General features: G+C 35.3%; 1 pseudogene; it reads left to right on the top strand.

Annotated features, from left to right (window-relative positions):
- The first annotated feature begins 11,622 nt into the window (after positions 1–11,622).
- Positions 11,623–12,537, top strand: LOC116630626 (annotated as a pseudogene).
- The last annotated feature ends 3,651 nt before the right edge of the window (positions 12,538–16,188 follow it).

Below are 16,188 nucleotides of genomic sequence, written 5' to 3'. Positions count from 1 at the left end.
AAAAGTCTCTCAAGAACCTTCCCCATTTCTTTTACTTATTACCAGTGATTGCAAAATGTTAAGAGAATTAGAATACATACATTTAAAATAAGCGCCCACATCTAACCCAAGTGGAAAATTCAATTCCAAAAATCCAGTGATCAAAATTTAAAAGCAACCAGAGTTAACCTATTTCCTAGAATCTATATTCTATTTCCAAGGGGCAGAACCAGCAGGATGGTAGTAAGTACATATATTGCTGCACACACATGCAAAAATGTACTATGCATGTAATCTTGGAAGAGAAAAAAATTCTACTTCCTCTTCATCAGTTTTTAAATGTCACGGTCGTAAATATACTAGCTTGGTATTTCAGATTCAGAAGTATGTCTCCTTGAAGTGTTGACATTTTTATATATGGATACCTTTCGAGAAAAAACTCAATTTGCACACACTGTTATGAACATAATCTGGTTTTCTTCCTCTGAGTTAGCACAGAAGGCCTACCTGACCACATCATAAGAGTTGTACTACTTTTTCTCCATTTGTACATGAATTGCTTCCTATGACCTCTGAAAGGTCCATATATCGCTACTTGAATACATCAGAAGTTCTGCAATGTCAATGTCACCAAAATCGGGCATGGAGGTTTTTATTTTCTACAAATGTTGTCTCAAGGTAACATCAGCTAGATCTCAGACAAGGAAAAATCTTGTTTGATTAACTTTTTAAAATCTATCAAAAACAAAGGACATGGGAAAAAAAAAAAAAGGACAGAAATCCATCTTGTATTATGGACAGCCCAAACGATTATACTAAAGCTAAAGAAGATAAATGGTGCTACTGGAGTTTTAACTCATTGCTGGTTGGTTTATAACTGCTACAAATCTTTCCTTTCAATAATTTATCTTTGGAAAGATCAGGAAAATAGTAACAAATGTATCATTCTCCAACAAATTGCTCTCTCTTTTCATTTTGAGTCCAGAGTGTTTCTGGAAATATAAAGATACATTAGGGTTTTATGTTGGAATATTCCAAATATCAAATTTGGAATGGATATTGAAAATAAGAGCACTGAAGAAGGGACAGATCACTGTCAAAATATCTAGACAGTGTATGTTCATTCAAATTTATTGAAACAATTTGGTCTTCAAAATGCACTAAAAATAGCAGCCTTTCATGATTTGGGGGGTTGTTATTATGTGTTCTAAAGCATGATTTGGAGTTGTATTCTTTTTTATAGTTCAGATTATGAAATGGCTCAACTATGGAGAAATTGTGGCTTAGTGTACCTGAAAAATATCCGTTTGTGTATATGAAGATCAAAATTTATTTTTACTTTTGTCATGGATCATCTGGTTAAATTTAGGTAAGTTATCTTACATATAAAAACTATAGTTTCCTATCTCTACAAGAGATAATTCTTTCTTCTACAAATACCAGAAAATTTTTATAAGTTAAATGTACTTTCAGCATTCAGTATTTGGGTAGAAAATGCACCACTTAATTATGCTCCATTTACCTATTCTCTCATAAATTATTTTATGAAGTCTCAATTTGGGGGGTACATTTATGCTATCACCATATTTTGTGCTGTCGGCTACTTTTCCAGATGGTGTGCATGTTACTATGGAATGTTAAACATCTAAAAGTGGGCTACAGTCCATTTCAGGATGGAGATGTAATGGAATGCATGTTTTACTTCTACTAAGGCACCATTCAAATACTTGTCTCTGACTCTTGGGACTAAACTTTTCTTCTGTCTGCTTCTGTTATGTTATTTAACATTTACTCAATTACAATGAAAAAAATGAAAATGTCCTTCCCCCAAATTTATCTTTGTTCTATTATCTTAGATGCATATCTGTCATATTCAGCCAGTTCAAAACAACTAGTTTACATTTTGCATTTTTATGCAATTTTCACAAGTATTGCATCCTTCATTTCCTGTTTGTTTGAACTGTCCCATGGAGGGATGCCTGGGTGGCTCTGTTGTTTAAGTGGCTGCCTTCAGCTCAGGTCATGATCCTAGGGTCCTGGGATGGAGTCCAGCATCGGGCTCCTTGCTCAGTGGGGAGCCTGCTTCTCCCTCTGCCTGCCTCTCCCCCTGCTCATGTTCTCTCTCTGCCTCGCTCTCTCTGACAAATAAATAAATAAATAATCTTAAGAAAAAATAAACTGTCCCATGGAATGAGAAAAGTTAAATTTTAGTGACATGGTAAGAAGACAATGAGTTCCTTAATTACATAGTCTCTTTGAGAAACTAAGCTCTTCTCTACTCCCTCATTCACTGATAATCTAAGATATGAATTATAATATACACAGGGGAAAGCTTTCAAAGCAGAAGTACAATAAGCATTAGAGTATCACCTTGAGTGGGGGGAGTTGAGAAGAGGTGGCTCATAAGCAGGACTTTAATCCAATATGGTAGTCAGTGGATCCTGAATCGCTGTACTCTGTGATGAAATACTATTCTTTATCTGTCCTAGATGGGACATAGCTCATGCAAAGGCAACTCGACTGCTTCCAGGTTCTGGCAGAAGATGAGTCTGAAAATGCTGACAAAATCAAAATTGTAGCCATTTTTTTCCTATACACTTGTTTTGCCCAAGAGGAAATGTAAGCCCAGAAATTGAAATGACCTACATAAATTCTGCTTATTTTTTAGTCATTTAACCTTGAATAAGTCACTTAATCTAGAGGATTCCAAAATGTCTTCCTCTATAAAATGGGCATGGTTGTGGTGGGGTATGATTTCTTTCTTCTACCGATAAGATTTTTTTTAAGATTTTATTTGTTTATTTGTCAGAGAGAGAGAGCACAAGCAGGGGGAGTGGCAGGCAGAGGGAGAAGCAGGCTCCTCATTGAACAAAGAGCCTGATGCAGGACTCGATCCCATGATCCCAGGATCATGACCTGAGCCCAAGGCAGACGCTTAACCGACTGAGCCACCCAGGCATCCCACTAACTGGTAAGGTTTTTATGAATCTTAGGAGTTCTATAACTTTCCAATGAACTGAGTTGTGTCTCACTTTCCACACACACACAAAAATCAATTACAATATTTATTTAATACTTATTATTAGGTTCTGTTTGCTGTTTGCCACCTCAGTTCCATGACATCCAGATATAGTCAGGTATGCCAAAAATACAGTCTCCACAGTTTCATCAGTTCATGGATGTGCTCCTAAACAAATGAATTAAATTCGGTATTTTCCCATTAATGAATATAAGGAAAGAAAGAATTATGGCTATTAAACTGATTCTCCAGTTGATTTCACATGTATTCTTTAAATAATTTCAGTGAAACACACTATTCCAATCAGAATATATGTGGTGCTTTGCTCAGCAACATGGTCTCCAGAGACAGAACCCCTGTATTCAAATCCTTATTTATACTCTTCTGAAGCTTCAGTTTGGGAACTTCACTGTGTTATCAAATGAGGGAATTCCATAGTTTTTCAGTAAGAATTAAACAATAGTAAGTATGTAAAACAATGCCTAGAATACATTTTCAGAATAAAATAAATATTGTTAATATTATTGCAAAGCAACTAATACATATTGTCAAATCTGAATACAATTAGAAAATTTACTTAATTTCCATTACTTAAATTTGATGTTTACTTTTTTTCAGAGAATAACCCCATGAATGGAATATAACACATAGGGAAATAACTTTGGCAGCTTGGATTATGAGTCTGATGTTCACCCTATTGAGATTCTCCTTCACTCACCTGATATTTAATATCCTAGAAACTTGTGGAGGGAACTCAGAAAATAAATTTAAAAATTTGTCTCCAAGGGCGCCTAGGTGGCTCAGTCGTTAAGTGACTGCCTTTGGCTCAGGTCATGATCCCTGGGTCCTGAGATTGAGTCCTGCTTCTCTCCCTCTCCCTCTGCCTGCCACTCCCCCTGCTTGTGCTTGCTCTCTCTCTCTGTCAAATAAATAAATAAAATCTTTTTTTTTTTTTTAAAGATTTTATTTGACAGAGAGAGACACAGCAAGAGAGGGAACACAAGCAGCGGGGAGTGGAAGAGGGAGAAACAGGCTTTCACGGAGCAGGGAGCCTGATGTGGGGCTCGATCCCAGGACCCTGGGACCATGGCCTGAGCCGAACAGAGACACTTAACGACTGAGCCACCCAGGTGCCCAATAAATAAAATCTTTAAAAAGAAATTTGTCTCCAAGCTCAAAGTCCATATCACCTATGAGAATACTGAAATCAACCCAACATAAAAAACTACATTGAACATACATAAAGACATATTGCATGGACTTTAAAACATTGTTTCTCTAGCGATTGGAATCTGGTCTCATCAAGGAGACAGTGGCCCAAATATCGCCAGTGTGTGAACAAGGTACACATATAAACATGGTTTTAAACACGTAGAGTCCTTTCACCTCCTATGACCATGTAATGACAAGACAGATTATAAGTGAAATTTTACATCAGTTCTTTACAGAAGGCCAAAAAAACATTTTGAGTATTGTTGTTGTTGTTGTTGTTGTTGTTTTTACAGAAATAAGCCAATTCAATGCATTAATTTGGACCAATAAAGATTCAGTCTTTAGAGCCCATTCTCTGCAAAATTTCAATATCAAAGCAAGGGTAATGGAAAAAATTGTAAACAAAAATATTTTCAACTGAAAGAATGAAAACAATTTCAATCTTCTTAGTGATCTGTAAAGAACCTACCTTAAGCACTAGAAAGTACTAGTAATTCAATGTGCTTGTTTTAAAAAAATAAGACATTTATACAGTTATCATCAATGAGAACCAAATAAGCTGATATCTGTGCATGAGAAATAACTGGTCATAGTGTCAATATTTAAAGTTAATTCTAATTTTTCAAGCCATTTATGAACATCTTCTTAGAATCAGGCAACCCTTACCACATTGTTCAAAGGAGAGCAAAGCAAACAGACAAACAAAAAACTCTGTGGGAGGTATACCAGTTCCCAAGGTTCATGTGAGCCTTCAGAATATGTATTGACTGGAAGATCAGTAAACTAAAACTTGTTTAATAAGTTATAAATATTGTTAATATAATTTAATAAATTATAGATACTGTTATTTCTCTTTAAGAAATTTATTTTTAAGTAAAACTTTCAAAGATTATTTAATTAGAAAATCATCTCTTGGGGCGCCTGGGTGGCTCAGTCGTTAAGCGTCTGCCTTCGGCTCAGGTCATGGTCCCAGGGTCCTGGGATCGAGCCCCGCATCGGGCTCGCTGCTCCGCGGAAGTCTGCTTCTCCCTCTCCCACTCCCCTGCTTGTGTTCCTGCTCTCGCTGTCTCTCTCTCTCTGTTAAATAAATAAATAAAATCTTAAAAAAAAAATCATCTCTCTCCATTTGGCCACTGCTTTTCACAGACCTCTAAACAATCCTATGAATTATTAACTTCAAGACTCTCTCACTCACCATTAACTTTCCCAAGATCTGAGAAAGAGCTCTTCACTAAAACTTTCTTCCAAAATGGATTCAATAAGGGCAAATGCAAAACAGTCTATATATGACAGGAAAATCACAAATGCAAATACTAACCAGGTAAATTGTGGCTGAATGTCAATTATGCTTTTAGAATTGTTCTTGGAAAATTCAAGCTTTCTCTTCAATTAAGTGATGTATTTAGAGACGCAAATTAGAGTTAGTTTCCAGGATTTCAGAATGAAATAAGCGCTGGGTAAATTCAAATCTCATAGCAGAATCATGTAACCCACAGACTCTGCTACCAGCTGCACCTGTATGAATGTGACCAATGCAAGGTCGTTTGAAACTAACTCAGCAAAAATGTGAAAGCCCTTGGACACTCAGCAGGAATAGAATCCAACTTATAACTTATGTATTTGTCTAAGAAATGAGATTCAAAATAACTGTTTATAAAATGTTTTGTGTGATTTTGTATTTTATTAAGGTTTTATGTATCCATAGCATTTATGCATTCTGAAGTTGCTGTTATAAATATGCAGTTTTAATAATGAAGTAGTTTTTATAAAATATAGTTACAATTATAATTAATCTTTATTACAAGAAATTAATCTTGATTACAACCAATTTAATTATTTTTGCTCCATATTTTATTATTCTAGTTTACCACAGAAAATTGGAAGGACCATAGAAAAGAAATAATGGAAAATAAAGAAAATAATGTGATTGCTATCTCCCCGGATGCTGATTACCATGGTGAAGATACTTGAAATACAAAAAAGTTCCCTATTTCTGCACTAGAATAGGATATATTTCGGGTATATGCATATGTCTTTTCCATAATGCCTTGTAATAGAATGGGCAAAAAGCAATGAACGTTTATCATAATAAAAAATAATTTCCCAGGGGCACCTGGGTGGCTCATCTGTTAAGCATCTGCCTTTGGGTCAGGTCATGATCTCAAGCCCCTGGTATCAAGCCCCAAGTCAGGTTCCCTGCTCGGCAGGAACTCTGCTTCCCCCTCTCCCTCTGACCCTCCCCCCTGCTCCTGCTCTCTCTCTCTCTCTCTCAAATAAATAAATAAAATCTCTAAAAAAAATTTCCCCAATAGGCAGTATACATTTCAAGATTTTTAGTCTAACATTATACAATTAATAGTTTGTCATGTAAATGTCAATTGGCTGGTTATGTACATGCTAAATTGGACATCGTTTTCTCAGGCATATTTAATTCAACAACCTCATTCAGTGAAACACAATTATAAAAAAATATTAATTAAAACACAATTTGTGGAAAATAGAAGACTATAATGGAAGTAATTTCTAGTTTAACTAAGAATCAGATTCTGTAGAGGTCTATAGTATTTGAAAACTCAGTTATCAGATCCTTTTAAAAGTAATCATTCAATACATATGATCCAGTCTCAGAGAGGTAATTTGGGACACAAATCTGTAAACTATACAAACCCCATTTTCTTTCTCTCATCCTAATCATGACACTGGTCTATAGTTTAGAATAGAGATGAAGCTTCTTCACCTGTACCTAGAATTGGGAATAGACTCCTGGAGGCCATGGGGCAGGCAAATATCTTTCCCCGGGGAAAATCAAGGTTTATAGACAAGGGCGATGGTGAGTCCAGAAATCAAAGGCAAAATTGATGTACAAGTCACAGAACTAGCATTTTAGAAGAGATAGAGATGGGGCAAATCGTGCTGCATTTTGAATAGCTATGAAATGCAGAAGATGGGTGGAGAAGGTGATGAAGCCCTCAAGGGAATGTTCCGGAGCTAGAGCTGACATTTACCTTCATGGGCTAGTGGATGTACCTTGTACCAGTGACCTTGGGAGGCTTTAAAAAACATCAAAGCGTGTGGACAACAGGTGGCAAATCCAGTTCTTTGCTTTTTTCTTTTTTTATTTTCAATACTCTTACTATCTTTTATTCAACTTATTTAAACTAAAAAAAATAATTCACCCATTTCTCCCACTCACTACCCCTTGTCTCTTTCAACCACCGATTTGTTCTCTGTATCTATGAGCTTGGTTTGTTTTGTTTTGGGGTTTTTTGTTTTTGTTTTTTTGTTTTTTGTTTTTATTCTACATATAAGAGAGATCATATAGTATTTGTCTTTTCCTGTCTGACTTATTTCACTTAGTATAATGACCTCAAGGTCCATTCATGTTGTTGCAAATGACAAGATTTCATTCTTTCATTCTTTTTATTGCTGAATAATATTCCTCTGTGTGTGTGTGTGTATCACAATTTCTTTATCCATTCATTCATTGATGAACACTTATGTTGTTTCCATATCTTGGCTTTTATAAATAATACTTCAGTGAATATGGGGGTACATATATCTTTCTGAGTTAGTGTTTTTGTTTTCTTCAGATAAATACCTAGAAGTGGAATTGCTGGATCATATGGCAGTTCTATTTTTAATTTTTTGAGGAACTGCCATACTGTTTTCCATAGTGGTTGTACCAATTTACATTTCTACCAGCAGTGTGCAAAGATTCCCTTTGCTTCATATCTTTGTCAGCACATGTTTTTCTTGTCATTTAGATAATAGCCATCCTAACAGTATCTCATTGCAGCTTTCATTTGCATTCTCCTGATAATTAATGATGTTGAACATCTTTTCATGTACCTGTTGTCCATCTATATGTCTTCTTTAAAAAATGTCTATTCAGAATTTCTGCCCATTTTGTTTTAAAATAGGCTCCACATCCAGTGTGGAGCCCAAATTGGGGCTTGAACTGAGATCAAGACCTGAGCTGGTATCAGGAGTCAGACACTTAACCGATTGAGCCACCCAGGCACCCCTCTTCTGCCATTTATTTATTTATTTATTTAAATATTTATTTATTTTAGAGTGAGAGAGAACATGTGAGTGTAGGTAGGGGCAGAGGGAGAGGGAGAGGGAGAGAGAAACCTTAGCGGACTCCACACTCAGTGCGGAGCCCAGCATGGGGCTCAATCTCACAACCCTGAGATCATGACCCGAGTTGAAACCAAGAGTCAGATGCTTAATTGACCGTACCACCCAAGGGCCCCCTGCCCATTTTTAAATCAAATTGGTTTTTTTGTTTGTTTTTTTTGGGATTTTTGTGGTTGTTTTTGCTGTTGGGTTGTATGAGTTCTTTATACATTTTAGATATCAGCCCCTTATCAGATATATGATTTGCAATTATTTTCTCCCATTCAGTAGGTTCCCTTTCTATTTTGTTAATGGTTTTCTTTGCTGTGCAGAAGCTTTTTAGTTTAATGTAGTCCCACTTGTTTATTTTTGTCTTTGTTGCCTTTGCTTTTGGTGTCAGGTTTAAAAAATCATTGTCAAGATTCATGTAAAGGAGCTAACTGCTTATGTTTTCTTCTAGGAGTTTTATGGCTTCAGGTCTTACATTCAAGTCGTGAATTCATTTTGCGTTTATTTTTGTGTGTGGTATAAGAAAGTGGTCCACTTTTATTCTTTTGCATGTGGTTGACCAATCTGTCCAACACCATTTATTGAAGAGGCTGTCCTTTCTGCATTGTATATTCTTGACTCCTTTGTTGCAAATTAATTGACCATGTGTGTTTAATTTTGGGCTCTCTATTCTGTTCTTTTGATCTATATGTCTGTTTTTAGGCCAATACCATACTGTTTTTATTACTGTAGTTTTGTAATATAATTTGAAGTCAGAGAATGTAATGCCTTAAGCACATATTGGGGCTTGAACTGAGATCAAGACCTGAGCTGATATCAGGAGTCAGACACTTAACCGACTCTGATTTCAAATTATATACAGAGATACTGGCCTGTAATTTTCTTTTCTTGTGGTGTCTTTGTTTGGTTTTGGTGTCAGTCTAGACTCATAAAATGAATTTGGAAGTATTCCCTCTCTTTTAGTTTTTGAAAGAGTTTGAGGATTGGTATTAATTATTGTTTGAATGTTTGGTGGAATTCACTGATAAAGCCATCTCATCCTGGACTTCTCTTTGTTGGGGGGTTTTTGATTACTATTCAATTTCCTTGCTAGTTATCAGTTTGTTCCAATTTTCTATGTCATCATGATTCAGTGTCGGTAGATTGTATGTTTTTAGGAATTTATTCATTCTCTAGGTTGTCTAATTTGTTGGCATATAATTGTTCATAGTAGTCTCTTATGATCTTTTGCATTTCTGTCATATTAATGTAACATCTCTTTCTGATTTTATTTATTTGAGTCAGTCTAGCTAAAGTTTATTAATTTTGCTTATCTTTTCAAAGAACTATTTCTTAGTTACATTAATCATTTCTATGGTCTTTCTAATTTCTATTTTATTGATTTCTTCTCTAATCTTTTTATTTCCTTCCTCCTACTAGCTTTGGGTTTTATTTATTCTTTTATAGCTTCTTGAGTTGTAAAGTTAGAATGTTTATTTGGGAATTTTCTTGTTTCTTGAAGTAGACACTTATCACTATGAATTCCCTTAGAACTGTTTTTGCTGCCTCCCAAAAATTTTGGTATACTTTTCCATTTTTGTTTCAAGGCATTTTTTTAAATTTCTCTTTTGATTTCTTCTTTCACCCAGTGATTGTTCAATAGCATGTTGTTTAATCTCCACATATTTGTAAATTTTTTAATGATTTCAATCCTCTTAAATTTATTAAGAAATGTTTTATCACCTAACATATGATCTATCATGGAAAATATTCCATGTACACTGAGAAAAATCTATATTCTGTTGCTTTTGGATGGAATGTTCTGTAAATATCTGTTAAGTCCATCTGGCCTAACATATCATTTAAGGCCAACATTTTCTGATTGATTTTCTGTCTGGATGATCTATCCAATTGATGTAAATGGGGTATTAAAGTCCTCTACTATTAATGTATTCTTATTTGTCCCTTTATGTTTGCTAGCATTTGCTTTATATATTAAGTGCCCCTATGTTGGGTGCATAAATATTTACAAATGTTATATCCTATTGTTGGTTTCAGTCTTTACCATTATGTAAAGCCTTTCTTTATCCCTTATTGCAGTCTTTGTTTTTAAGTCTATGTTGTCTAATATAAGTCCAGGCAGTCCAGCTTTGTCTTGGCTCCATTTGCATGAAATATCTTTTTCTATCCTTTTCCTTTCAGTTTGTGTATGTCCTTCCCCCTAACGTATGTCTTTTGTAGGCAGTGTATAGATAAGTCTTATTTCTTATTAAAACTATTTCAACTGTCTTATTGAAAATATTTCTTAATAGAATCATTATTTTCTTGCTGGGATTAACACAGTATGAAAACAGATATTTAATAGTATTAGTAGTAGGTAACATTTGTTGAGTGTTTAGTATGACCTAGCCACTGAGCTAAGCAGTTTGAGCACCATATTTTATTTATGAAGTAATAATAATTTATTCACATTTAACGTGTGATGTGCCTAAAGTTCAGTAAGGTTTTGTGAACACCTCTTTGTAATAAAAGATGCAATAACCTTTTGAAATGATGCTCTTCAGCATGAGCATTAGATGATGGCAACATGAGAATTAGTTATGTTAGTTAAGCACTACTTCTATCACTGTAGTTTGCTGAAATTCAGGTCAGAATTCTACAAAGAAAACTTTAAAAATATGAGAGATCATTTAGAGGAATGAAGGATTCTTCATCCCAGGAAATGATTTTCAAGTCTGGAGAAGAAATTACCTTTGTTGGGTTGGAGGAGTTGGGAGCGGGGAGGAGGAAATTTTTTAAAGTGTTTTGGAATTATTATTAAGGGAAAAAAAATGTACTGAGGAAAGAGTCACATCTGAAGTTGGATATTTGTGGCAATAATAAAAAATAGTTGTCTGTCCTGAGGATGTATCATTTGTCATTAGGAAAAAACAAAAGACAAAAAGGAAATAGTAGTAATCTAAATAAAACATATTTATAATCATATTTTTTGGCAAAGTTGAGTAAGAGTGAGAACTGATTAATGCCAATATGGCAATTTTCCCTAGGACGTAATTGGAAGACCTCACAATCATTCAAATCTTTGGATTTGCATCCCCACAGTTTCTTTTGAAGAGCACCAGATTTAAAAAGTAGTCCCCCTGATTTTCTTCCTTAGGTAAAAGTCTACTGCAAGATTCTACTTATGATCCAGGAGTTGGAAGAAGATCAGCTTTCTCAGGGCTGTACGTTCCTATCTGCAAGATCATCTGAAGGAGGTATTTAACACCATCCATAAGAAAAAGCTAGGATTCATGGTAGGAAACATGGCCTCCTCTTTGTCAGCTATTCCTCATGTTATCATCATGTCAGCAGAATTTATCACAGGGATTACAGTAAATGGATTTCTTATCATCATCATCTGTAAATAATTGATCAAAAGCAGAAAGCTAACACCAGTGCAACTCCTTTTCATATGTATAGGGATGTCGAGATTTGGTCTGCTGATGGTGTTAATGGTACAAAGTTTTTTCTTTGTGTTCTTTCCATTCTTTTATAGGGTAACAGTTTATGGTGCAGCAATGTTGTTCTTTTGGATGTTTTTTAACTCTGTCAGTCTCTGGTTTGCCACCTGCCTTTCTGCATTTTTCTGCCTCAAGATATCAAGCTTCACTCAGCCCTATTTTCTTTGGCTGAAATTCAGGATCTCAAAGTTAATGCCTTGGCTGCTTCTGGGAAGCTTTCTGGCCTCCATGAGCACTGCGGCTCTGTGTATTGAGGCAGATTACCCTAAAAATATGGACAGTGATGATGTCCTCAAGAATGCCACGCTGAAGAGGACTGAACCCAAGATAAGGCAAATTAATGAAGTGCTTCTTGTCAACTTGGCATTACTATTTCCTCTAGCCGTATTTGTGATGTGCACTCTTATGTTATTCATTTCTCTCTACAAGCACACTCATCAGATGCAAAATGGATCTCATGGTGTTAGAAATGCCAGCGCAGAAGCCCATATAAATGCATTAAAAACAGTGATAACATTCTTCTGCTTCTTTATTTCTTATTTTTCTGCCTTCATGGCAAATATGACATTCAGTGTTCCTTATGGAAGTCATTGCTTCTTTGTACTCAAGGACATAATGGCAGCATTTCCCTTTGGCCATTCAATTATAATCATCTTGAGTAATTCTAAATTCTAGCAGCCTTTCAGGAGACTTCTCTGCCTCAAAAAGAATCAATGAAGAGGAGAAACAATGCAAAACATTGTTTATTTCTTTGACAAGGATTCAATGGACTTATGTTTTGTTTCTGGTTACCTATGTATTTTGCGTGCTCTCTTTCTGGCATTTTCCTTCTTATCTCCTACACCCAGGACATGCGAAGCACTAATTTTGATGTTGGATGGATAGGATATTTCTTTTTCCAGGGATAGTATACTTAAAAATATTATGGTAGTAACACATTTAAATAATTAGTACTTGCAGTGGAATGCCAATTGTGTTATAAATCAGGAAAAAAATTATGTTATCTGTCTTCTCAGATCATCGAGAATCTTCTGGTTTAAATGAGCAAAATCAGATTGATTTAGGCTAAGACTTGGAACAATATAATAAATTTGGCTATTTGAGTAAACATAACTATTTTTTCAAAGAGCATCATTAGTGTAATTATTGTTAGAATACAAATTATATGGTGAAGTGTATGTATGTCCAGGCAATGTATTCAGATATACAGATTAAAGTCTTACTCTGCTTTTGATCTCAGGTTTTTGAACTTTACTTTGAACTTTACTAGTTTGAATAATGTCTTTGAACTGAACCTTGAACTTTACTAGTTCAGGTTGGTAAATGATAAGAGGCAAATAGAGGTAGCATGTGTGTGCATATACACACACACAATCCAGGATCTCCATTTTTACAAGACAAATAAATCTTTTCAACTCCTTGAAGTGTTAAACTCATGTCCGGAGACAATACGAGTGAGGTCGTTGACATCGAAGTCCCAGCAGGAAAATGTTCCGCTGGTGTCTTAACCCCTTAACCGGTGTGTCAATTCCTTCCGACTGGAAATGTTGTCTGGGGTATGGCAGCAGCAAATGACTTGAAGATCGAAGGTAAAAGTTTTGAAACATGGTGATAGATTTAAGTGAATTCTGCTCTTTAAGGATCTTAAAAGTCTTAAAGACTTTGAGGATCTTAAAGTCTTGCTTTAGGAAAGAAAAATAATTTTTGTAATATCTTACGTCTCAGGGTATCTGTTTGAATCTGTGAAATCCTCATTGGCTCCTAAACAAACAAACAAACAAGTGTGTAGTTACTGTAGTTGTAAATAAATTGTCATTAGGTGAATTGGAAGTTGCAAGGATGGAAAAAAACAAACAAACCTAGGTGTGTGTGTGTGTGCCTCTGTGTGATTTTTTTTTACACGCAATTGTTTACTTCATCCTCAGAGCACTTTATAAAGTAGACAATGGTATTATCTCAATTTCCGCTTGCAAAAATAAGGTTGGGAGAGGTCATTACACATTCTTAAAGTCCGTCAGCTACACTCAGTGGTGTAATTGGAACTCTAATGTGGCTCTTCCGTCTCTAAAGCCAGTACCCTCTTACTTGGTTTTCTTGCCATTAGTGTTTATAGCAACTTTAGATCCTGAAATTTGTGATGAGAGACAATGTTCACCCTATAATGTATGATACCCTATGACCTTTCTTTATGGTGTCCTTAAAATGTCAACTGAAAAATATTTCACAAATCTCTGCATTATTCTATTACTTGGTCAAATTGTTTATTTTTTTATTTATCTCATATTTGGTTTACTAATAGTCTGAAGTGATCTAAACATAGGTCCCCCAATTTACAATTTAGTATGTCTCTACTGGGAAATTGCTATGCCGCTCTCACTTACTATGGGTCAGGCAAAATTAAACTCACTACTGGGAAAAACTGGTACTCACTATGTTTACAGCCTGAGTTCTGACCACTTGTGTAACTGGAGCCTACCCCTTAGATTATAGAATGACCTATAAGTTTTGGCATCAACCTGGGAAGCCCCAGGAGCCCTTGTTTCCAAAGCCAAGCTGAAAGTCTCACTAGTGCCAGGGCCTGACTTACCTAGGTAGTCATGACCGATACTTCCATGTTGAGGTCTGATACCATTGGGCCACTTATATCCTCTACTGGATTCATTTATTTTTTTTAATTTAAAAATAATTTTAATAATTGTTTTTTAACTTGTAAAATAATACATAATGTAGAACATTGGGAAAATACAGAAATATAAAAAGTGAACCCCATAGAATCCAAGGTAAAATTTTCATAAACATTTTTCCAGCATTTGAAATCCGTATACACATATATGCATATACAAGTATATATGTATGTGGTATAATTTATTACATTATGGGGTCATACTGTATATATACTTTATGCAATATTGTTATTTAAATTACATGTACAAAATTTTGCATTTGCAACAGCTTCATGTTTATAGAATTTTTTTTTTTAATTTATTCATTTGAGACAGAGAGATACAGAGAGAGAGAGAGAGTAGGAGCAGTGGGGAGAGGCACAGGGAGAGGGAGAAGCAGACTCCCTGCTGAGCAGGGAGCCTGATGCAGGGCTCGATCCCAGGACCTGGAGATCATGACCTGAGCCGAAGGCAGACGCTTAACGACTGAGCCACCCAGGCACCCCGTAACAGCTTCATGTTTAATTTTATGGATGTAATTTTGTTTTTTACCATTCTTCTATAATTAACCTGTATCTCCATTAACAAAGAGAACTATACAGTTGAAAATAATGTTTATATTATTGAAGAAAAAAACAGAGATCACTCAAACAAAACAAACAAAAAATAAAAGTCTACGATTAAAGAATGAGGAGAATCTTTTGTTATTATTACTATTCATACAAGAGTAACCAAATTGGTACTAATACCTTGAAAAATTTTGGCTTGAGAATTCCTTGACATAGGTCTGTGGGCATGGAAATCCTTGGAATGAGCCTGTTGGCATGGGAAACTTTTGTAATGATGCCATGGGCTGGGGATTCCTTGGAATGGGGCTGTGGCATGGCAGGAATTCTAAGATTTCATCAAGTCTGTATGGAGAGGCTCTAATGTCTTTAAGAGAAATTCCAATAATCAGGTAATTAATTTTCTATTCCAGAATTGCTTTACTTTTTGTGTATATTATCTCACTAATCTTCACAACCCTGGTAGAGAATATTATTATCTGTACTAAATATTGGGAAATCTAAACTTGGGGAGAAAAAAGAATCAGTTACGTATCTAGACCTGAATCTTGCTTTCTAAACCTAAGGTCCTCATTTTTTTCTAAACGTAATTGTGCATCAGAATTTCCTGGGGAATATTTTTAAATTGTGGATTTCCAGGCTTATCCTAGACTTGCTGAAAATTGTCTCTGGGGATGGAGCCCCCAAGTCTATATTATAGACATGCCCAGGTAATTCTGATGTAACTTGTTTACAGACCAAGGTTTGTGGCCCACCACATTACAGAATATTAATGCTACTACCTGGACCCTTAAAAAATATATTCATGTCAATATAAAGTCTTTGTTGGGAGAAATTTTTTAAGGCCTTTAAATAACATTTTTTTCCATTATAAAGCATTCAAGTTATTGCTCAACCTTTTATTTAGACTCTTTTGGTTGAAAGGAACTGATTCACATTTTGGTCACCTAATGTAAGAAGAGACATGTGAAGTGCATATGAAATGATAAAGAAGAAACACTGTCATGGAAATCCAAAAATAAAAGCTGTGGCTGGCTGAGCAAAAGGAAACTCTATAGATAGAACTCAACGGTCATAATTTGTGGAACCTTGTCTAGTGCTCATCCAATATTATGAGTCAACCTCTCTCTACACACCTA

This window comes from Phoca vitulina, unplaced genomic scaffold (assembly GCF_004348235.1).
Source record: "Phoca vitulina isolate PV1807 unplaced genomic scaffold, GSC_HSeal_1.0 scaffold4, whole genome shotgun sequence".
NCBI lineage: Eukaryota > Metazoa > Chordata > Mammalia > Carnivora > Phocidae > Phoca > Phoca vitulina.
The sequence above is the reverse complement of the archived record's forward strand: the minus strand, read 5'-3'. Positions and strand labels throughout refer to the sequence as shown.